We start from the raw sequence: 24,821 nt of genomic DNA, 5'->3' as shown, positions 1-24,821 counted from the left end.
ATCTGGTAAGGAGGCATCTACTTTCTGCCAACTTCTCATCTATCATCCAATGCAAGTTAAAATTTTTTTCATTAGCCTTGGATATGAATACTATCTGCAGATAAGAGTTAAAACATATTTGTCTTTTTGAAGAAATCATTTCTTGACATTAACAGTTCAATGCTTTTCTACTTCTTCAATTTCTGCTTTGATCTTTGGTATGTTATGTTTCCAGTTTCTCTTCAATACCATTTTTATTGTATATGTAATAGGCTGTGTATATAGTCAAGTTATTTTAATCTTGTACTATTTAATAAAGTATTTAAGGCTATAATTTACATCTCAGTATAGCTCTGGTTCACCTTTGAGCTTTTATTGTTTTCATTATTTTTATTTTTTTTCAAAGATTATATTTATTTGAGAGACAGTGAGCAAGCGAGCAGGAACAGGGTGAGGAGCAAAGGGAGAAGAAGAAGCAGACTCTCCGCTGAGCGTGGAGGCCTATGAAGATGCCAGACTTCAACCCAGGACCCTGAGATCATAACCTGAGCCAAAGTCAGATGCTTAACCAACTGAGCCACACAGGTGCCCCTTTTCATTATTTTTCAGAGCTTGACATTGAATTTTTTTATTTCCTCTTTGCTACAAGTTCTTTTTCCAGATTATTATTTTATAAACTCACATAAATTTTTATTTGTATTAAGTTTTTGCTTCTATATATTTTCTATATAGTATATTTTATATTTCTATTATATAAAATTTTAATATTTTATATTTCTATATTTTTACTTCTATATCTTTTGTACATATTATATATTTTATATTCTCTATATAGTATCTTCTGTTACAACAAATATGGCTTTCCTTATTGAAAATTTATTTTAATCTATTAGTTTTCATTGCATATATGGACTTAATATATAGCTTATTTTCATTAAATGTTCCATAAAAAATTCATAAAAGAAAATAAAAGAATATTTTCTCTTATAATTTTGTTTCTTAAACAAACACATTAAATATATTATTCAAATATCCCCTATACTTTTCTACTGTCTGTAAAACCAAAAGTAATATTTAAAATTTTTTCCTTATTTTGATAGCTTTTTTATTATATATGCATTTAATGTACTATTTTATGGTTTAAACATCATGGTTTGAATTTAGTTATGAATTCGACTATTACAGAATTGGTTAACTTTTTAGTAAAACTACTTGCTTTATATGAAATTAATATATAGCTGCTATTTCTTTGTTGCTTTCCTAAATGGTTACACAGCTTACTTTTTTTGGACCACTGCTATTTTTCTTTTAGATTTATCTCTTCTTTCTCCCTCTGCTCCACCTACTCTGGACTTAATTTACTTTCTTGAGAATGTTCATTTTGCTTTTTTTCTTGTTAAACCTTTATCCCTGCTTCTCTTCTACCTTTTCCTGAACTTTTGCCTTGAGGATCTTTACTTACCCTTTAAATGATGGCTCCCACATCACTGCCTCAGAAAAGACTTTCTCCAATTTCCAAAGTAGGTCATGTCTCTCCATTAGGTATCTTTTAATACCTTGCACTTTAAAGAAAGTACAATTTTGATAGCAAACTTGGAGAAAAGCACGTTTAAAGCAGAAAGAAGGAAAGAAAGGAAGGGGGGAAAAAAGGAAAAATAAAAGGAGGAGAAGAAGGAAGAGCAGGAGAGGTGGAGGAGATAATGGAGACCTATTTAGTAATGAACAGCTAAGTAAGAAGTCCCTGCAGCTTTCTTACTTGTGCATGCTCACTTTTACCCTTGTCTGCATTACTTAATTTTTTTTGAATGTTTAATTTAGGCCTATAACATGTGTCTCCCTCCCTTACTCTGTCTCTTAAGTTGAAAGTTTATTTGTATTTACTTCTTTTATTTTATGATAAATGTCTTCATAGCTATGAAATTTCCTCTCAGTACAACTTTAGCTATATCCCACTTAATTTTTTACAATATTTTTTGGAAGTAATTTTAACTTAGAAGAAAGTTTAAGAATAAAAATAATACAACAAAGACCCATATACATCCTACACAAATTTGTGTGTGTGTGTATACTCCATGTGGCATACACACTTTTCTTCTGAAACAAATGCATTTCATCATGAACCCTTACTCTAAATATATCAGTGTCTGTATACAAGCTGTATAAATCAGCATTTGGTCTATTTAAAAGCGTTCATTGTACCTTCTTAGAGGAACTTGTTTGACAGCAGGGACTGAAGCTTTAGCATGAGCTCATAGACTGGGATCCAGGAATCATTCAGATCAAAATTACAGTTAGAACAACGGCAGAAATGGCTCCAGAAAGAATGCTGCGAGAGCAGAGCTGAGTAGTAAGGACTCAGCGGGAAGGGTACTTATGCCTAGGCTCAGGAACATAAGGCAGACAACACACAGCATTGAAGATGATCTTGAAAACACAGTATTTCAAAAAATAGTGCAAAAGAGTGTCAGGTATCAAAGAGGGATTTAAGAGGATAAAAAACAGGAAGCATTTAAGAGTATGAACTATCAGGAACATCTTTGGGTTTCGAAAGCTGAAATTTAATTTTTGAAAAAGTTAAGTTCTGTGGAGTAGGGTAGGAGCAGGCAGAACCTAAACCACAAACAGCTGCAGGATGAAGATGTAGCGAGAACTCTGTGGACTATATTCCACAGAATGTAATGAAGAGAGACTTTGCACAAGGGTTCAGGACTGTTCAGATTATAGAGGGTAGTGAGTGACTGTTTACAGTTTAGGGAGACTTTGGTCATTTGTATAGACAGAAAGAGATAAGCTAATGGTCAAAGAAGGAGTAGATAATGGAAGAGAGACATCTTCAAGTATGAGGGAAAACATGGTCTCATGGACAGGGTTAGCCCCGAATTAAGTCAAGGATGATTTCTTGAAGGTAGAAAGAACACAGAGGAAATGAATGACTATCCAGATCATTTCAATGTTGATAGAAAAGTGAGAGAGCTCATGTCAATTGGCCTCAATAAAAGTATCCTGACCTCCAGAGAATCAAGGGGAAGAAAAGTCCATCTTGCTATTTCTGAAAACTGGAAAAACATTTGGAATAAGAGTTTTGGAGAAAATAATAGGGATTTAATAGAGAAAAGGAGAAGAACCGCTCACCGCAGGGAGAGCTTAGGTCAATTTGTAATGGAATGAACTAACCCCATTTTATGTCTTTATCCGGGACTAGGTAGAATCCTGGAAATAAGAAAAATTTGGATGATTTTATTTATTTAAAAACTGATTTTAAATTGGAGAATATTTTTAAACCATGTACTAAAATACTCAAGATGAATTTTGGGCAGACAGGTGAAGAGGTTGAGAAAATCTGATCAAGTACCTAAACTTATCTAAATCACACAAATACATTTATCTAGACAAACTAAGAGAGAATATATATAAAATCTGACAAAAATATACCATCAGTAAATGGGAAAGTGATACTGGTAATCACACTTCACACATTAAAGTCTTGAGAAGGAATTATTTTTTTTCCATAAAATTGCTAAATGGCCAAATCAGAAGAGTCACCTTAAAGAAGGAATGTTAGGAGGTAATCATGGCATCATCACCTACTAAACTCTCCCTGCATCAAGATACTAGATGCATTACAAGGCTAGAGCAAACTAGAGTACTTTATCATCCATGCAATAATTAGGTATCGTGCAGATACACCACACAGTAACATAATGTATAACGACATAAAGAAAATGAATACATTGATATTATCACCAGCATCTTCTGTAGATATTCTAATACATAGTAGGAATCCATGAGATAAAGTAACTTGTTACTTTTAAGTTAAAACAGGAATGAAAATCTTTTAAAATAAAATCTGGTTCCAAATCCCACACGATAAACTTTGACTAAAGCCAGCCTACTATGGTGATTCATGTACTTGACATCTTTTTAGCATTTATGGATATAGGTTTTAGTGTGCTCATCTTCTTGTTTACATGTCACACTGTAATTTCCTGGTTGGTTTTTCTTGCCTGCAGGGTCTCACCACCCCCGGTCATTCTCCATACCGCTTTAGTGTTACATTTCTGAAGTATAAACTTTTCCCATGCCACTACTTTCCTTTAAAATAAATGCTGGCTCCCATATACCTAGGACACAGGACCCAGGATCTCTGGTACGGTGTCCACAGGTGGCACTATCTGTTCTCTTCCATCCCAAGCACCCTTCTCTCAGCCAGTCCTCTCCTGCGGACCCTCTCTGGAGCCACAGTCATTTACCATTTGCATGACAGATCACATTCTTGTACACACTGCTCCCTAAAAGAAACACCCTTCTCCCCCACTTCATCTAGAAACCTCTCAGTTTTTAGGATCCACTCAGCTCCAGAATCAACCATCCTGAAGCCTCCCCAGACTCTGTAGGCAAAATGACCTGCCTCTGCTGCCTTTGATGTGCCTCCCTTAGAACATAGTTCACACTGTATAAGGGCTATCTGCGCATATACCATTATACATTCTGTTCCACCTAACAATTCACCTACCTGCCATTTCCTTTCATCTAACATTAACCAAACACCTGCTATATAAGTCAGAACAAGAGCTAGTCCTTGTCCCTCGGCTCAGAGCTCCCTTACTAGACTCTGAGCTTCTCAGGTTACTGAGCAGTGGACAGCTTGCTAATCATGTTGAAACTTACCTATCCACGTCTTCCCTTTTATCACTCAATTTCCTCTCCCCGGAATGCCTTCCCTCTCTTCTGGTTGAAAGCCTAAATTAACTTATTAGACACCATTTCAAATCCTACCTTCTACTTAGGGCCCGTCTGGGTCTCAAATCTAATACAGGGTCTTCTTCCCTTGAGTGCCAACATTGTCTTGGTGATTCTGTTACTTACCGAGTACACTTTCCATTACAGTGATCTGTGTTCTGATTTCTCTTTGCTATCCAAGTCTAAGTCATCGTGCTGGTGCGTGTATCTGATCATCCACAAGCATTTGTTCAATTCAGGTGAATGACTCAACCCACCTAAGGAAGGCTCTAGGCCCCTCTCACCAAAGCATCACATGTTATGGTCACTGAAGCATCTATTCACAGAAAGTGCCAGGTGTATTCTTGTTTTGTTTTTTTAAGGTTCTGGGTGTGGTTTATTTCTTTGATTTTCTTTTTTAAGAAAAAATTTTTACATGAAAACCTAAGCACTCTGAGATCCTAGAACTATGTAGATTCTGATTATTGTTTACTTGATATTCAAGTGGTCATTCCTTGACATAACTCTGATTTCATCACTCTCAACCCCCAGTTTTTAAATGAAATTTTATTTCTTAAGCCCCCTAATGCTACTGTTTGTTATGCCAATATATCCTTTATCCATCCACAGATGATGTTTTTTAGAAGACATCTTTGTTTTTCTTCAATAAAAATGCATTTATAAGAAAATTGGCACGTGCCTATGTTTGACTTTCAGTATTAAACTTGGCATTACCTCCTGGGGCTGGCAGTCCCCACTATGCTCGCCTTGTCATCCTCCATTATGTGCCCTAGCAGTACAGCCAACACCTGTGGCCACACAAAGACCAAACATAGCAGCTGCAGGACTCAGATGTCCACGCCGAAATAAATTTCTAAAGCTGAGATATTTGGATCTGGGACTGGTTCTTTTTTTGAGCCTTTCAGGAACTGCTGGGATTGCCCAGTGCTACAGAGTGATATATATCAAGTGTCCAGCACTTGTGTACTCTATCTTCTTTTGCTACCTCTGATTCAAATTAAAGGGGGAAGTCCTCATTGGCAGCATAATACAGTAGTGACAAGCAGAGGTTTTGAAATCAAACTGCCTGGATTTGAAGCCTCGATCTACTATTTACTGTATAATCTTGGACAGATTATTAAACCTCTATAAAACCTCAATTTTCTCACTATAAAATGGAAATGATATCACATACCTCAGAAATGCTGTGAAGATGAAGTGAGTTTATATATGTAAAGCTTTTAGAACCATGCCCGTTGAGGGTAAGCACCACAGAAGTCCTTGCTATTATTATAAGACTATAAATTCTTGAAGATACACAGGTACAATTTGAAAGCAATTTTTTCATAATAACTATAATCTATGAGCTTTTCTCCTTGTCCATACTTTTCTTTTCCCATTTGCATTTTGTGTGGCATACGCTTCTGATTTATCCAAAAAATGTACAAAGGTCATTAGAAACACATTGGGCTTGGGGCACCCGGGTGGCTCAGTGGGTTAAAGCCTCTGCCTTCAGCTTAGGTCACGTCTGGCTCTCTGCTCAGCAGGGAGCCTGCTTCCCTTCCTCTCTCTGCCTGCCTCTCTGCCTACTTGTGATCTATCTGTCAAATAAATAAAATCTTTAAAAAAAAAAAAGAAAAAAAAGAAACACATTGGGCTTAAACCTTACTCTGGAGAAATTAGAACAATATATGTTAAGAGTTTTCCCCCCTTCTTCTAGAATTTTAAGAGCATATCACAGCACGTTTATACAACGTCAACACCTGTTAAGAGGTAAAATTATTTTTAAAAAGCCCTAGTTCAAGTATAAACAGCTTAATAAGTGATGGGAATGTCAGATACTCCATGGACCCCATACATATCCTAGATACAAAGTACTCTGGTCATTCATTCCTGGGCCTACGGAACTCAAGACCATCCTTCCCCGTAATAGCTACGAGACTGTTATGCATGCTCCAGTCCTTTTTTGCTTTCATTATTATTCTTGCCAATTTTTAAATTCATTTACCAAATTTCATTTGATACATATGTACCATACATATGCATCTTCTATGTGAAGACCCTGAAGTACAGCAGTGAATAAATAAACAAAAATGCCCGTTATAATGGAGCCTATGTTAAGTAAAACATATAGAATGTAGGGTGGTGGTGCTTGCTGTAGAGAAAATCAAAACAGAAAAGAAGAATGGGGATATTAGCAAGGAGAACAGAAGTGGTCAGAGAGAATCTCACTAAGAATGTAACATTCAATAAAGACTTAAAGGAGAAGAGGGGTGAAGTCTTTTTCCATCTGCAGAAAGAATATTCCAGGAAAAAGGGCATGTACAAAGGCCCTGAGGGATGTGCCTGGCATGGCATCATGAGAACTCTGATGGGACACTGTGATTTGGAAGACATTAGTTAGCTGTGGGGAGAGAAATGTGATCTGCTGGTTCTAAAAGGTTCACTCTGGTTATTTCATTTGAAAGGCCAAGACTGGGGAACGGATGGGAGCACAGAAATCAGTTAAGAAGCTATAGTAGACAATATAACAAGATGGTGGCAGAGCAGCTGAACCCTAAGCTCCTCTCATGCCATAAATGCAACGAGGGAACAGATCACCTATACCCCAGAAATCAGCTCGAAGACTGACAGAGTAAGTCCACACCTAAAGGGAGAGAAGAGGCCCTATCAAAGAAAGTAGGAAGTGCGGAGACATGGGTTAGGGCAGAAAGGGATTGTGGCTGCTGTGGAGGAGAGGGAGCCCTGGATGCAAAAAAGGGTGAGAGAGGAGCACAAAAGGGAATGCATAAGGGTTCCCCCAAGTTACTGGCTTCAAAAATGAGAGGGGCTGAATTCTGTGACTTCTTGCAACCGGTGGGGCTCAAGGCCGGGAGTTTTAAAGGCCAGTGGGTTTGGCTGGGATAGAACACAGAGGGCACTTCCCTATTGCTGGAGAGAGAGCAGGCAAACAACCCAAGGGAACACAGTGTGGAAATAGCAACCTGAGAAATGCCTGGGGGCACTGGCAGGAAGATTTTCATTTGCTCTTCTTGGAGTGCATCCCTGAGAGGCAGCATTACAGAGATGCCTCTCTGGGTACAAAGGTACCCGCTGGCCCCATTTCCCTCCCCGCCCCTCAGCATAAACACAGACCCACCTGCAGTACACAGCACAGCGCCCACACCGGCTGCGTACCCCGCTTATACCGGGTCCCACGCCCTACCCCACACACCGCCAGGAAAGCCCTTCCCCGTCAAGCCTGCCTCAGTCGCAGAGCGGCGGGCCCCTCCTCCAGAAGACAAACAGAAACCCCTGCCCACCCCGCGTCTCCCAACCAGGGAGTTCTGCGAAGCCTCAGTTCTGGTGGAGGTGCCGACAGGTCTCATTTCACAAACAGACCCTAGCACACCTCATGAGAACTCACCACATTCGGGCCAGGGACCAAACGCTGCCCACGGCGGGCAAGGAGAGCCCGTGCAGACCGCCGGCCCGAAGGCCAGGGCAGCCGAACCGCAGCTGCAGAGCGCGTGCAGCGCACACCTGAGACACTCCCCGAAGGGCCAGGCCCTGGGCAGTGCAGGGCCTCTTCTTCAGAAGGCCGTTGTTTTCAGGAGCAGGAGACGTAACAGGCTTTTCTAACAGAGAGGAGGAGGAATCATCTTGGACAAAATACCAAGATGGAGGAATTCATCCCAAGTAGGAGAACACGATAAGGCCACAGCCAGAGATCCAAGCAAAACAGATGTAAGTAACATGTGACGGAAAATTTAAAGCAACGATCACAAGCACACTCACTGGGCTTGAGAAATGAACGGAAGACTCCAGGGAAGCCCTTACTACAGAGATAAGAGAATAAAACAGAATCAGTGAGAGATGAGGACTGCGGTAACTGATCATGGAAACAGCAGCCTAGAAGCAGCAGAGGAATGAATCTGATCCAGAAGACAAAGTAATGGAAGGTAATGAAGCTGAACAAAAGAGAAAGAATTATGGTGGGGCACTTGGTGGCTCAGTCCATTAAGCGTCTGCCTTTAGCTTGGGTCATGATCCCATGGTCCTGGGATCGAGTCCCGCATCAGGCTCCCAGCTCAGTGAGGGTCTGCTTCTCCCTCTCCCTCTGCCCCCGCCACCCCCACTCCCACCCCCACCCCGCTTATGTGCTCTCTCTCAAATAAATAAATAAAATCTTCAAAAAAAAGAAAGAATTATGGAACACAAGAATACACTTGGGAGAACTCAGTGATTCCATCAAACATCCTAACATTGGTATGACAGGAGTTCCAGAAGAAGAGAAAAAAGGAGCAGAAGGTTTATGTGAGAAAATAATACCAGAAAACTTCCCTAATCTGGGAAAGGAAACAGACAAACTAGACTTTTTCGTTCTTGCATTTTTATTATTATTATTATTTTTGTTCTTGTATTGTTTTTATTCTGTTTTGGTATCAGGGCAATACAGGCCTCATGGAATGATTTTGAATGTATTCCCGCTATTCCATTTTTGTAAGATTTTGATAAAGATAGTCATTTTTTTACATACTCGGTAGAATTTACCAGTGAAGCCATGTGGTCTGGGGATTTTCTGTGCTAGGAGATTTCTGATTCCTAATTCACCTTTCATTTTTGTTATTGGTCTAAGAAGATTTCCCATTTATTGGATTCACAACTAAAGCATGGTAACTTGTACATTTTTAGGAACTACCTTTATGTTTTTCTAAGTTATCTGATTTGTTAGTATCTAATTGCTTAATCTATTACCATACTCTGTTATGCCTTTGGTCATTTCTTGTACTATTTTCTCTTGCAGTTCTCATTTTGCTTTTTTGGCTTGTTTTTTCTTAGTTAATGCAGTTAGATTACTGCCAGTTTTGTTTTTTTTTGGGGGGGGGACTGGTTGTTACGTTCAATGTTATGTTATTGTTTATTCTAGTCTCTATTTCATTTATCTGACTTTTCTTTGTTATTTCTTTCCTCTACTAGTGTCTCCTGGATCACTAATTCATTCCTCTGCTTCTTCTAGGCTGCTGTTTCTTGCAGCAGGCCTGTTTCCATGATCCGTTACTGCATTCTTCACTTCTGATGGATTGTTTTATTCTCTTATCTCTGAGGTAAGGGTCTCCCTGAAGTCTTCCATTCATTTCTGATAATGATAAATTTCAGCTAAGTTCCTTCTTTTTCTAGTTCCTTGTGGTGTATTGTTGTTTATTTGAGCTTTTTTTCCTAACACAAGCTTTATAGTGTAAATTTCACTCTAACATCTGCTTTTGCTGCATCCCATAGGTTTTGGAATATTGCTTGCTTTGAGACATACTTGATTTACCATCTTATTTCTTATTTGGTCCATTACTTTGCAGTAGTGTGTTAATATTTACATACTATATATATTTTTTTCCATTTTATTTCTTTTCAATGTTCCCAAATTCACTCTTTATGCACCACACCCAGTGCTCCATGCAATATGTACCCTTCTTAATACCCACCACCAGATCACCCAACCCTCCATCCCCCTTCCCTCCAAAACCCTCAGTTTGTTTCTCAGAGTCTACAGCTTCTCATGGTTTGTCTCCCCCTCCAATTTCCCCCAACTCACTTCTCTCCATCTCCCAACGTCCTCCAGGTTATTCCTTATGCTCCACAAGTAAGTGAAACCATATGATACTTGACTCTCTCTGCTTGACTTATTTAACTCAGCATAATCTCCTCCAGTCCCATCCATGTTGATATAAAGGTTGGGTATTCATCCTTTCTGATGGAGGCATAATACTCCATTGTATATATGGACCATATCTTCTTCTTTATCCATTCATCCATTGAAGGGCATCTTGGTTCTTTCCACAGTGTGGTGACTGTGGCCATTGCTGCTATGAACACTGGGGCAGAGATGGCCCTTCTTTTCACTACATCTGTATCTTTGGGGTAAATACCCAGTAGTGCAATTGCAGAGTCATAGGGAAGCTCTATTTTTCATTTCTTAAGGAAGATCCACACTGTTTTCCAAAGTGGCTACACCAACTTGCATTCCCACCAACAGTGTAAGAGGGTTCCCCTTTCTCCACATCCTCTCCAACACTTGTTGTTTACGGTCTTATTAATTTTGGCCATTCGAACTGGTGCAAGATGGTATCTCAATGTTGTTTTGGTTTGAATCTCCCTGATGGCTAATGATGATGAACACTTTTTCATGTGCCTGTTAGTCATTTGCAGGTCTTCTTTGAAGAAGTGTCTGTTCATGTCTTCTGCCCATTTTTGGACGTAATTATCTGTTTGGTGTGTGTTGAGTTTGAGGAGTTCTTTTTTTTTTTTTTTTAAGATTTATTTATTTGACAGAGAGAGAGATCACAAGTAGGCAGAGAAGCAGGCAGAGAGAGAGAGGAGGAGACAGGCTCCCTGCTGAGCAGACAGCCCGATGTGGGGCTCCATCTCAGGATCCTGGGATCATGACCTGAGCCAAAGGCAGAGGCTTTAACCCACTGAGCCACCCAGGCGCCCGGAGTTTGAGGAGTTCTTTATAGATCTTGGATATCAGCCCTTTGACTGTAGTGTTATTTGCGAATATCTTCTCGCATTCCGTGGGTTGCCCCTTTGTTTTGTTGACCGTTTCCTTTGTTGTGCAGAAGCTTTTGATCTTGATGAAGTCCCAAAAGTTCATTTTCACTTTTGTTTCCTTTGCCTTTGGAGACATGTCTTGAAAGAAGTTGCGGTGGTCAATGTCGAGGATGTTCTCCTCTAGGATTTTGATAGATTCCTGCCTCGTGTTGAGGTCTTTTATCCATTTCGAGTTTATCTTCGTGTATGGTGTAAGAGAATGGTTGAGTTTCATTCTTTTATACATAGCTGTCCAATTTTCCCAGCACCATTTATTGAAGAGACTATCTTTTTAATATTAAAAAAACAGTCTATGGTAACAATCCAGCTTAGAGATGACAGTCTCTCTGATCTACTTTTTATCTGAGTCAGTAAGTATGCAAGCTATCCAATAAAATTAAGCCATATACAAAGGCCTAATTAGGGTTTTGGAAATAAGTCTAATTCAAGTTAAAAGTGCTGTTACTAAATTGCAATTGTTCCAAGATTAATTTCCAAGATTAATTTCTTATCTATTACCTAGTTAACATAAATCATAAGGTGGCACTAAAACAAACAAAAAACTAAATATGATGTGAGGTAAGGGAAAACTCATTTTATGTAGTTTTACTTCAATTACTACATATATGAATATATGTATTTTTTACTATTTATATACATATACATATAAACAGTGGACTCTGTGCTAAGGTTAACATATGCATATATATAAACAATAAAAACTTCTGATGCTTGGGAAATTGTTGTTTTTCTATAGAGACACGTATGCATAATGGCATACGAACAACTAGCATTTAGTATAATCCCTAGTTTTGATACTTTATATCAGAGGCTTTGATCAGGCCTATGATTTTAGGGTATCCTCAAGAGAGAGAAATATCATTCTTTAACAACAAAGACTTTGGTTCTATTTATCCAGTAACTGAAAGAAGTATTTCATTATTACTGTAAAAGATACGAAAACGAAGACTTTGTTAGTTCAGGAATGTAATATACCAGGAGAAAGCATCTGTGTCCATGATATTATGGATTTATAATACTGTTTCTATGGTACTCATATTCATATTCTTGCACAGATCCTCAAATCAACTTGACAAATATTTACTGAGTTACTTTTATGAATAGTTTTTAAGAGATATTTTTGTATTCTGCAAATGTGGTTCACTTAGCAAGGAATGGATACAAGAACAAACTTAAATATCCATTTTATGTAAGAGAATTCTGTTGAAGTAATCAATTTTCAACAAAGTTGCTAGGTCAGGGTTGGGCAAGCTTCTGCAAAGCCCTTTCGGCTTTGCAGGGCATACGGTCTCTGTGGCAACTCTCCAACTCTGCCACTGCAGGGTGAAAGCAGCCACCAAGGATGCATAATGAGTGAATGTGGCTGTGTGTACCTGCAGTAAAAGGCTGTCCGCCTGGTTCGGTCCACAGCTGCTGTTCGCCAACTCTTGTTCTACAGGTTAGGAATGAAAGCTTCAAAACACTGATGATCTGTGGTAACTGGTAAATTCTAGTGAATATGCATGACCAAGGGCAGTAACTTTAGACCTGCCTACGCTCCTCAGCTCCATCCATTCCACACTGATTTCAACTAAGCCGTTCATGTTCTCATCAGTAATTTCTTTAGCAATATGCTGGTCCCAGCGCCTCTTTAAGCTCATTCTGATTTGTCTCATGAACGTTAATTACCAGCCCCTTAACTCTTGCTATTTGTATCAACAATTCTACTATTGCTATTTTTTAAAATTATGCTTTTTAATTTAAATATCCTTTACAAATTACAGTGCTGAACAGGAGTAGGAGTACTGTTCGATGTTGGATCAGAAAAATTTTGACTCTTCCATAATCTGTTCTACTTTGCACCCCATGTTAATGTTAATCTGTACTGAATTCAGCTTCATCATGACCTTTTCCAACATGGGATGCTCTCTGAATCCACTTTCAAGGGTTCTCGAAGTGCAAAGTGCTTTATGCACTGCTCTAATGGTCTTCTCCCTCTAAAGGGTATATCAGACTCTATATAGTGATAGGACTGAAGGCACCATCAGTCACACACTTCTTGGGGCAGAACTCCTTGGCTATAGTAACATCTGGTCCAATAGGTAGTATTGGCCTCATTCTGACAAGAGCATGTCATACTTTAATAGTATCTTGGATCTAGGGGTGGCTGGCCAATAAAGTCAGTGGAACATCCGATTCTTGATTTTGGCTCAGGTCATGATCTCAGGGTTGTAGGATTGAGCCCTGCACCAGGCTCTGTGCTCAGCAGGGAGTCTGCTGGAGACTCTCTCTCCCTTTCCCTCTGCCCCTCTCCTCATTCTGTCTCTCTCAATATAAATAAATAAATAAATCTTAAAAAAAAAAGTCTCTTGTATCTAGTAAGAATAAATCTACCTTGTTCTCATGTTTTTAGAAAGTCTCTTGTATCTAGTAAGAATAAATCTACCTTGTTCTCATGTTTTTAGACAGGAAACAGTAATTTGCAGTCCAGGTGCTATGAAGAAGACTGCTTCTTAAAAAACTAAGAATGCTCTTTAAATATTTTTCCCCCGTTCTTCTTTTAAAAACAACCTGCCATTCCCCAACTAGAGTAACATGGAAGCAACATACACTTAATATGGAAGAACACAACTCACTCTCAAACTTATCATTGTAGTTGAACAGCAATTTGACTGTTTAAAATATGCTAACTCCTTAAGATACAATCTACAGTTCCTGTCTAAACCATTTTTTTAGACTTAATTGGCATGTGGACATTGATTCTTTTTTTTTTCTTTCAATTTTATATTTTCAGTGTTCCAAGATTCATTGTTTATGCACCACACCCAGTGCTCCATGCAATATGTGCCCTCCTTAATACCCACCACCAGGCTCACCCAAGCCCTGCCCCCCTCCCCTCCAAAACCCTCAGTTTGTTTCTCAGAGTCCACAGTCTCTCATGGATCATCTCCTCCTCCTATTTCCCCCAATTCACTTTTCCTTTCCTTCTTCTAATGTCTTCTGTGTTATTCCTTATGCTCCACAAGTAAGTGAAACCATATGATAATTGACTCTCTCTGCTTGACTTATTTCACTCAGCATCATCTCTTCCAGTCCTGTCCATGTTGATACAAAGTTGGGTATTCATCCTTTCTGATGGAGGCATCATACTCCATAGTGTATGTGGACCACATCTTCCTTATCCATTCGTCCGCTGAAGGGCATCTTGGTTCTTTCCACAGTTTGGCGACCGTGGCCATTGCTGCTATAAACATTGGGGTACAGATGGCCCTTCTTTTCACTCCATCTGTATCTTTGGGGTAAATACCCAGGAGTGCAATTGCAGGGTCATAGGGAAGCTCTATTTTTAGACTTAATGGGCATGTGGACATTGATTCTATGTAACATTTATTTCCTAAATAATGGGTGAAAACAGATAATGCAAATATCTAAAACAGGTAATATAAAATTCACAAAATGAAGTATCTGAAGTGTTTCAACTAACACGTTTCAGGTAAAAAATGTACACATCGATTAACATAAATCATCAAGTTTAATATGAGACTACAGAAAATTTCATTAGAATTTATCAAGGATAAAATGTTAGTTTTAATTTCATACTCTATTTCTGAATTGGCCTCTTAAGGCTGTGTTTGGGGGCATTTTAAGATATGTTACAAGTGCAGGCACCTGGGTGGTTCAGTCACTTAAGTACCTGACTCTTGATAGCAGCTCAGGTCATGATCTAAGGGTCGTGAGTTCAGGTCCCACCTTGGGCTCCACTTTAGGCATGGAGCCTACTTTAAAAAAAAACACAACATTTTACAAGTAGACAAATTTTTTAAATGAGTCATAGTTCAAATCTTTCCTAAGTTAGAATTGATAGAAAGGTATCTCTTAAATAGCTTTTCCTAAAATTCACAAGAAAAGAGCTAACAGATCCCCAACGAAGTGAGAGAGAGAGAGTAATGTGCACTCATCTAAAACACTCATGACACGGAATCCTTTTGGGCGGGGTAGAGGTAGGCAAAAATGTAAAAGGCCCAAAGCAGTATCATGTACAGAATTATTTTCTCCGCTTTCCAAATTAAAGCTACAGGCTATGATAGATAGGTGCTTATGCTGTTTTCCTATAAATACAGGAAGAAACTTGTTTGTTATGATCTTAATCAGGCATCTATCAAAACAGAATAAAATCCTTAAACCCCGGAAAACCCTAAGACTGTAACCTCTTACAGGATGATAACTACTATGTTTAGATACCAACGTCTTCTGGTGTTATTCCATTCGTTCAGTAGATCTTATCCAGTCTGTCATGGACTGATCAAGTTACGTTCCCAACTGTCTTAGGAGTTCTGGAAGGTAGTTCGAGTAAATACACAGTGGCATGAGACTAACGGGTAACCCTACTGAATACAGTGAAACATGGTCATCACAACGACACTTCCGGCCTCTACTTCCACCTCCCCTTGTGCCAAAGGTTTGAGTCCAAAGGACCTCGCAGTACCTGCAAAACTTCATGCACTCCTCGCCCCCAAGCCTCGATTTGTGCTGCCTGCTGTACCTGGACTGCTCTCTTCTCTCTCTCGTTTTTTCTAAAAATCCTATTTCTTCACACTCTTTTTGTTCTCCCCCAAAGAATATTAGAATTTTCTATTATTTTCAACCTGGTATTTACCCTAGCCCTCCATTCAGTTTGTACTTCTGCCCCTGCTCCATGTAGCACGGCTCCACGCTTATACCACACGATGGAAAACGATCTCTAAACGTGTTTCAACAACTGGTCCCGTCACCGTGATCCCAAATGCTTCTCTTTACGCCCTTTTGTTTGCTATTCTACAGACTGTTGGCAGGTAGCATACAGGTAGAGCTAGGATATAAAAAAATGGTCAATGAAGCGAACAAAAATACCTGTGGCACACACATATTTCCAAAATAAACTAGTGCAATACAAGATGGAGACAACGCCAATGTTTTGATAGATCAGAAGGTTATTCTAGCCATTAACCAATTACAAAATCACATAGAAAATAATTGTCAGAAAAATTATAACTTTGATTTTAAACAAAAATTTATTGAAGCAGGTCTGGTTCATGTACTACAGACTTTAAATTATAATATTTCCCAAAGGAACATGAGTAAGGGCTATCTTGGGAAGCAGTGCAGGCTAACACATGTGTGTGCATTTACTCATGCAGTTGGAAAACTGCTTCTAACACATTAACGAATTTTACACTTAACCCAGGTTCAAACTACTAAACAATACAATGTTAAAAATTGTACTTAAAAAAAAATATATATATATATATATAAATCTGTATACATATTGCAAACTACAGCCCACAGGCCAAATCTGACCTACCATCTGCCTTTGTATAGTTTGTAAGGTATGAGTGGTTTCTACATTTTTAAATGTTTCGAAGGAGAGAGGGAAATAAAAAGAGGAATTTGTGACACATGAATATGATGTGAAATTCAAATTTCAGTGTCCATAAATAGAGTTTTATTAGGACACAGGTATGCTCCTTCACTACTGTATTATCAATGGCTGGTTTTCACTGCCATATCAGAGTTGAGAAGTTGAGACAGAAACCATATGGTCTAAAAAGCCTCAAGTGTCTTCTGTCTGGCTCTTTACAAAAAGTTTCCTAGTTTGCTCACTCTTAGTAGAGATCATTCTCCCTCATAATGAGCGTAAGTTAAGCTTTCCTGGCATGTAGTGGAACACAGCGGCTAAAGGCATGCGTTTGTTGACTAAGAGAAGTAGCTAAGTCCCAGCTCTGTTACTGGCTGCTAGGTGACTTTGGGTGAATTAATTAAATTCTCTAAGTTTTAACTGTCTCGGGAATAAAATAGGATAATAATTCTACTCACCTTCTGGGTTTGGGGAGAATTAAATATACAACACACAAGAAAATTACCCCATGCATAATGGTAGTTATGCTGCCAAAAAGATATGCCTAAAATGTAAGGATGCAGGAAAGTTGAAACTAAAAAGATGGTAAAAGATATACTTGAAAAATATGAGCCAAAAGAAAACTTGGGTAGCTATATTAATGTTGAAAAAACAGACCTCAAAACAGAAAGCATCGTTAAGGAGAGCAAGGTTTATTATATGGTATAAAAAGTTTCAGCTTATGAGGAAAACACTAAAAAGTCTAAAGAATTTTATATGAAAACGTATCACATATAAAGCAAAAATCTATAGAAGTACAATAAGAAATTGATAAATCTAACACTAAAGTGGGAGATTTCCAGGAACATCTATCTCTCATTTAGGTCAAGCAATCAGAAATTTAGTAAAGACACAGAAGATTCAGACAACAACATAAAATGATTACTGAGAACGCAACAGTGCCCCACCCTCCAAAAAGAAGAAGAAAGTGAGACTACATGAGTAAGTAAGACTACATGAAATATTATTAAAATTGAACACGTATTGGAACATGAAGAAAGTTCTAAGAGGTTTCAAAGAGCTGTATCACAGAGAATACATTTGCTGCCAGAACCCATTAAGTTCCTCCTACCAATGCGTGTTGTGTATCTGAACAAATGTAACACAAGGATACATGAAAAATGTGAATAGGATTCTGAATCAGGAAAGAAATTGAAGCGTGGTTTAAAAAAATTCTTCAGACGTCATGCCCAAATATTTTAAGGCATTTTTATCAAACTTTTGAGGAGGAGTTAATCTTACCATTCTACAGATTCAACCGGAAAACAGAAAAAAAAAAGTAATATTCTGCAGCATATTCCAGAAAGCCAGTATAACCTTGTCACAAAATTGCATGTGTAATCACGTGTAATTACATGTGATAATGACACGTATAGTACACGGAGGTGGTGTGGTTCTACTTTCCCTCCTCTCCCCTTCCGGCTGACTGGAATGTGGACATGACTGGGGCTTCAGTAGCCACCATGGACCTTAACGTGAAGCCACATGTCAACGACATGTAGCGACAATAGAAGCTGGACTGCAGGAAGGTGATGAAGCTTCCACAGCAGCGACAGTAACAGCTCCACATTATGTGTACCTCATACAAAGACATACATTCACACTGATACCTATGTGCCTATGTATACTGTTACTTTGTTTTTGTTATTATTTGAAGTCTAAACTCTCCCTATGGATACACAACCTAAGATAGAAATCAGCTTCCATAGCATTTTCCTTAGAAATATAACATCACACAAGTATCTTCTGAAGTTATTCTTTCCAAATACATGCAGAAATCTTCCTGACAAGTATTTGGTAAGTGAAATGGACAATCTCTGGATCCTTCTGAAGATGCGAGGGCACAGAAGTGACATATGTGAGGTCTATGTTGCAGATCACTCACCCTGGCAAAGTACATGGGAGACCGATTCGAGAGGCTCCCAGTGGAGCCAAGGAAGAAAGCTGGTTGATGCAGGACAATGAAGTAGGTCTGGGCAGAGGCTCCAATGCTACCCTCAAATCTCTCTTCCACGCACTTCCATGGAGAAGAGGATGCTTTGGGCATATTTCTATGAGGCACACATTTGGCAAAGTTGATAAGTGGTTTGGCTAGGACTGCATGAGGGAGAAAAAGGAGTAAGGAAGCTTCTTCCTTTTCTAGCATGCAAGGCAGAGTACACCTTCTAAGACAGAAACATATGAAAAGGAGCAAGTTTCAGGGGGCAGTTGATAGATTCACTGTTGAAATGTTGAGATTTTAGATACAATGGGACTTCCAATGGTTACTATGAAAACAAATCTGGTTCACGGGTGAGGACTGAGCTCTATCTAAACACAGTGAAGATGAGACCCTAAGATTCATCCATTCATATTTACTGAGTGTGACTAAATGGTAGGTCCAATCCTTGTTCAGGGACTCCCAATGAGAAAGACAAGTCCCTGCTCTTACAGACCTCAAAGACTCTGGTGACAAAAGCACAGAGTTGAACAGAATCTTGTGTTTGGTGCAAATAACACAAAATGCAACAGGAACACATGGAAGAGGTTTATCACTCCAGGGCAGATGTGAAGAAAAAGACTTCTTGAAAGACATCATGCTCAGAAATGAAGGATGAGTACTACGCATCACACGAAAACAGAGCTGGGCTCTTCATGTTTGAGGCTGAGGGAATGCCAAGTGCACAGCGACAAGGCAAGCCAAAAGCATCTAATGCACTCAGAATCTAGAAAAGGCCATTTTCACTGGGGCTGGGTGTTCCAGAAGATGCAGATGACCTAACAAGCTGGGAGAAGTAATCAGGAGATGGGCTGGGCAGCACCTTTTAAGGAATGTGGACGTTAGAGGAAGGGTAATGTCAGGTAATGTCATGAGATCATTCTAATCAGGAGTGGGCCATGGGCAACATGCAACATGAGGACAGACCTGGGGGGGGAATGCCAGCATTTTAAGAGAAGTCAGAGTAAGGGAAGTCTATGGAGGAAATGAACCTCAAGAAACCACAAATTTATGCCTGTTTGTGTTTTCATCAATTTAGCATTTATACTCAGATATATCCCTGTATTAAAAAGTAGTACGTCTTGGGGACACCTGGGTGGCTCAGTAGGTTAAAGCCTCTGTCTTCGGCTCAGGTCATGATCCCAGGGTTCTGGGATTGAGCCCCTCATCAGGCTCTCTGCTCAGCAGGGAGCCTGCTTCCCCCTCTCTCTGCCTGCTTCTCTGCCTACTTGTGATCTCTCTGTCAAATAAATAAAATCTTTAAAAAAAAAGGTGTAGGTCATACAATCTAAAATATTAACCAAATATATTAGATTAAGGATTAATGATATTAAAATGATAAATATTTATTGGCATTTAAGCATCAACTGCTAAGGTATTAGCACAGTAATAATGCTGCTGACAATAATAATAATGAGTAATAGAGCACCTGAAACATACAGACTTCGTTATGTGCCAGGAACTGTGTGAGCACTTTACATACAACTCTTGGTGACCGGGATGATCACAGACATCCAGCGATTTTAGGAAACCTACGCAAGGTCAGACGTGTAATCAGCGGTACAGCTGCGATCTGAAGCCAGTCACTTTCTGTTGTGTGCCACTGTCCTCCATGGACAGCTTCTGGGTTACAGGAGTGAAATAATGCTAGAACTACTCTTTGGACAGGCAAAAGACTGGCAGACCTGCCATAGCCTCAACTTACATCTAACGACTACTTTTCACCATAACAAATAGTATCCTTCCATAGCCCTGATACCACATGTTATAACGTGGTGATAAGCTACAGGGCACATCACTTCAGTGAACCTTACCTCTGACAGAAGTTTAGCACTACAAGGATTTAAACTTGATTGTGCATTGTCATTACATACACAGTTGTTCCATTTTTATAAGAGAAGGAACAGTTCATAGAAACAATATACATTATCTTGAGGCAATCTGTTCAGTCAGAGGTCGAAAAGAAAGACCTTCCCCCATATTTTCAGATAAGCAACTTTTTCTTTTTTTTAAATGAAGTTGTCAGAAAATTACAAGTCATTTGCAAACTTACTGCTTTAGAAAGGTGTGGGTCACTGTAAAGATGGAGCCAGTGAGAAATCCTTGCCATCTGTTTTTTTAGGGTAAGAAAATTGTTCATATATTACATCCACATTTCGCCAATCTAAGGATCCTCAAGGAGCATGTCTGTCTCCCTCTGGCCCCCGCAGTCCTCAGGCCTGACTCAGTAACTCAACTGACAGGTTGTGTCTATGCTCAGGACTCTATCACGACAACATTTTCTAAGCAAATTTAATGTTTCAATAAAAGCATTAATATGGGTCCCCATGGGGGGGGTGGAGAGAATTTGGATGGACTCCCATATAACAGTTAGTAATTTGTTTGAATTTTGAATTTCAAGGGGGGGGAGAGCACAATCACCTTTCCAGTGAGGAGGATCCCCAAAGGTCTTACCAAGATCTGCTCTGCTCTTCCATTCAGACCGAACACCAACAACGGGTAGCAAATGGGAAAGGAAGGACATCTAGACAGGGGCTGTGTCACCGAGCCAACAATGTGTCTAGTGCCTCCCAGCAGACAACTGCATGGACCTGGCAAAAACATTCATGGAAGGCTACATGTCTATTTTCCCTGCATTCCACTCAGGCCTCTTTAACCTTCCACATGAATGTCTAGAAGACTGCTGGTACACAAAAGCAACCGCAGGCTTCTGTCCTTCTCCAGACCTTCTCTAATCTGTTCACACTGCTTACTTTTCTGCTCCTTGCTGACCCCTCCTCAGACAACCCTCCTTGTAGCTTTACTTCATTGTTCTTTGATAATCCCCTTGTCTGGCAGTGTGGCTCTGATTCATTCTCCTTGTAGATTTGAGGATATGACTTCTAGCATTTGCCCTCAACCTCTCCTTTCTGTAACCAGGGAAAGCAGGAGGTAATAGGCATGTGCCTCCCTCTGCCTCCTCTAACCAGGGAAAAGGGATTGGACACATAACCCTCTTAATGAGAACACCCACCCATAAGCCTTCATCCCATCCACTTGCCCCTTACCCCACTGCTCCCCTTCATAACCCATGGTGGAAACAGCCTATGGAATCTGGGTTAATGAGGTCAGAGAATAAACACTGCAGTTGACACTAAGAGATGCTGTGAAGGGAGCAGGGCCGTTTTGCCAGCTTCTGATTACTTTTTCTCCCTCAATTACAAGCCACAATCTCTATAGGAAGCTCTATTGCTATTTTTATACAGGTTTTTTTTTTTCTTTGCTTTCCCACTGGCCAGGTTCCAGCAGGAAGGCAGTGATACATGCTTGAAAGATACAGTTAAGTGTTGTTCTCCTCCTGGTAGAATGGGTGATCCTCACACTTCGCAACTGGCAACAAGTATTTGCCATTGTCAGCCGGACTATAAATGTGAGGAAAATCAGTAACCAAAAGTATTGGGATGAGCTCTAAAAACAGTCTAAATCCTAATGAGTTCACTATAAACACAGATAATTGCCCAAGGTTCATCACGGGACATTTATAGAAAGGGAATCATCTTCACCTGCGTGGGGGTTTTAGACGTAAAAGTTCTTCGCCCGTGGGGTTAGGAAACAAATGGAAAATGGGGCTTAATATACCAAGAATTAAACATAAATTTTTTTTAATCCCTTCTTGGATGGCACCTAGTTAGGAACTGAAAGATTCTTACTTCTCCTGAATCCATACATCAATTATCTGTTTTGCGACTGTGATTCTAATTTTGTTTTTATTTTTATTATTATTTTTTTAAGATTTTATTTATTTATTTGACAGACAGAGATCACAAGTAGGCAGAGGCAGGCAGAGAGAGAGAGGAGGAAGCAGGCTCCCTGCTGAGCAGAGAGCCCTATGCGGGGCTTGATCCCAGGACTCTGGGATCACGACCTGAGCCGAAGGCAGAGGCTTTAACCCACTGAGCCACCCAGGCGCCCCTATTTTTTTTTTTTTGAAAGAGAGAGATCACAAGTAGGCAGAAGAGGCAGACAGAGAGGAAGGGGGAAGCAGGCCCCTCAGCCGAGCAGAGAGCCCGATGCGGGGCTCGATCCCAGAACCCTGAGATCATGACCCGAGCTGAAAGCAGAGGCTTAACCCACTGAGCCACCCAGGCACCCCCCTAATTTTGTTTTTAATAAGAAAAATGGACCATAAGCATTTTAAGTGGCACAATTAATGGCAGACGTGTGCTGGCGTGACATTAGCACATATGGGAACTGGAGACTGGAGATGGGTGCTTGTAAGCAACACTCCACACTGATCATTCCTCTGAGTGGTGTCGAGCCCAGATGACAGGTGTCCAGTCACCCCTGAAAATCTTCCCCAACTCACACCTCTCTGAAAGGAATTTCAAAGAGGGAGCAGAACCAGTAATACTGTTTTGATGTGAACTGAAGTCGTTATGCCATATTCCTTGGAGGTATCTGCTCCCCTACATTATTTCTGGCTGTGAGTTTACCACCAAGTCCGTAACTGGTAATGACTGGCAGAGGGCTGAGGCTCCCAGTTTCCTGGAATCATGCTGCCTATCCCAATTAGTTTCCTAGAGCAGGAAGTGAAGGAGGCAAAAAGTAAAAGAACAACAATATGAGAAGAAATACAGAACTGGAGTTGAGAACCCAAAGGGAAGAGAGGAGAGTTCTCTGGAGCATTTCATTCAGGCTTATTTACTGGGAAGTAAGAGAAGTATCACTGAAGGGGATTTTATGCCTCTTCATTTGTTCCCCTTTTTGTTATGTAGATCTTGACTTTTTGCAAAAGGATTTAAGGTCATTTATAAAAAAAAGGGAATGTATGCAGCAAAACCCAAAAAGTAAAAATGAAACAGCAAGATCCCTGCCCTCCCCACACAAAGGTGTCTTTCATCTGCCTTCCCTCCTTGTTCAGCACAGGGGAGCTGCACACATACATTATGCCAGCCCCCAACGCTGTTTCCTAGGTTTTTCAAAGTATGTTATGCTATGTGTAGAATATATTTTTGTAAAAATGAAAAAAAAAAAAGCTAAAAAAAAAAAGGGGGGGGGGGCAAAGGAAATAAGCCAAAGCAAACCAAAGTTAAGTTTTCTACTCTATGCCTTGCCAAATATATCTCTCCTAGGGAAAATTTACATAATGTTATAATATTATTTCAGATACTGAATACAAGATATTCAGCAACCTGTGAAATAACACTGCTAGGCTGGAAAGCACTGATGTGATAAAATATTGAACATTAAGCATTAAAGAGAAGGAAGAGAAAGTAAAACATGGTCAGTGCCAGCCACTGGTTACTCTGGATGTGAGACCACAATGGCTGGCTTTCATTATCAGTTCTCTGGAAAACACTGACAGGGATCATTAGAATTTTTAAAATGTTAGGTTTATGTCTCCTCAACTCTCTGTTGATCATAAATACACCTTGAGACCAGTGGTGTTGGGAATGGCCAAAAATGCATCATAAGTATAGACAATTCTGGGCAAGAGACACAAGTAAAAAATATTTTCCTTTGAAAAGATCCATTTCAAACGGGAAAATAACCGCTGCTTATAGTACTTAAATTAACGTCTTTTTCACTGAAGGAAAATGACTTCCCTTTAAGTAGATTTGAAAAGATTTTCAAGGTTTCATACTACCAAAAATGCAGATTATTTAAAAATGCTATAAATATTTAGCTTAATTATATTCAAATCAAGAATGCTATTTTTCAGGCTCCTCCACATTTTTTCATGATAAGAAAACTGCATTTAATTCAAGGACCACCCCATAGGAGAATTTTTCATTTTGACTAGTCTATGAACTCTGAGACACTAAAATATGGTATTATCAAAAATAAAACAAAATATGGTATCATTAATAAAATATGAATTAAATGATTAGTTATTATAGCACTAAAATTATTTGATACCAAATGTCAAGGACTTCACTTGATGAATTCATTAGTCCATTTCATGGTTATGGTATGCTTATCAGGGGTTACTATGCTACATACAAAAGGTAAGATATAATAATTACTGGCAAAAGACCTATTTCTGGGAGAAGAAAAGATATGTAAATGTATACACAATGCAATGTGAAAACTACTATAAAAAGGATCTGTACAGAATGTTCTAAGTTCTTTTCCTACATGAGTCAAGAAAAGATTTAGATGTTTCAC

The 24,821-nt window shown here is 39.4% G+C and overlaps 1 protein-coding gene and 1 long non-coding RNA gene across 2 annotated transcripts in view; both read right to left on the bottom strand.

Moving 5' to 3' along the window:
* The window catches only part of GRIA4 (glutamate ionotropic receptor AMPA type subunit 4), a 241,782-nt gene that overhangs the window by 211,721 nt on the left and 5,240 nt on the right, over nt 1-24,821 (bottom strand). The gene's annotated exons all lie outside the window — the stretch shown is intronic.
* LOC116855616 lies at nt 338-24,132 on the bottom strand. Its single transcript, XR_004380399.1, has 4 exons — nt 24,063-24,132; nt 18,325-18,329; nt 4,259-4,264; nt 338-348 (listed from the first exon to the last, which is right to left on the bottom strand). It is a non-coding gene; the product is annotated as an uncharacterized LOC116855616 (long non-coding RNA).

The sequence above is a fragment of the Lontra canadensis genome, unplaced genomic scaffold, assembly GCF_010015895.1.
Source record: "Lontra canadensis isolate GAN:19392208 unplaced genomic scaffold, GSC_riverotter_1.0 scaffold104, whole genome shotgun sequence".
NCBI lineage: Eukaryota > Metazoa > Chordata > Mammalia > Carnivora > Mustelidae > Lontra > Lontra canadensis.
This window is presented reverse-complemented; position numbering and strand designations above follow the sequence as displayed.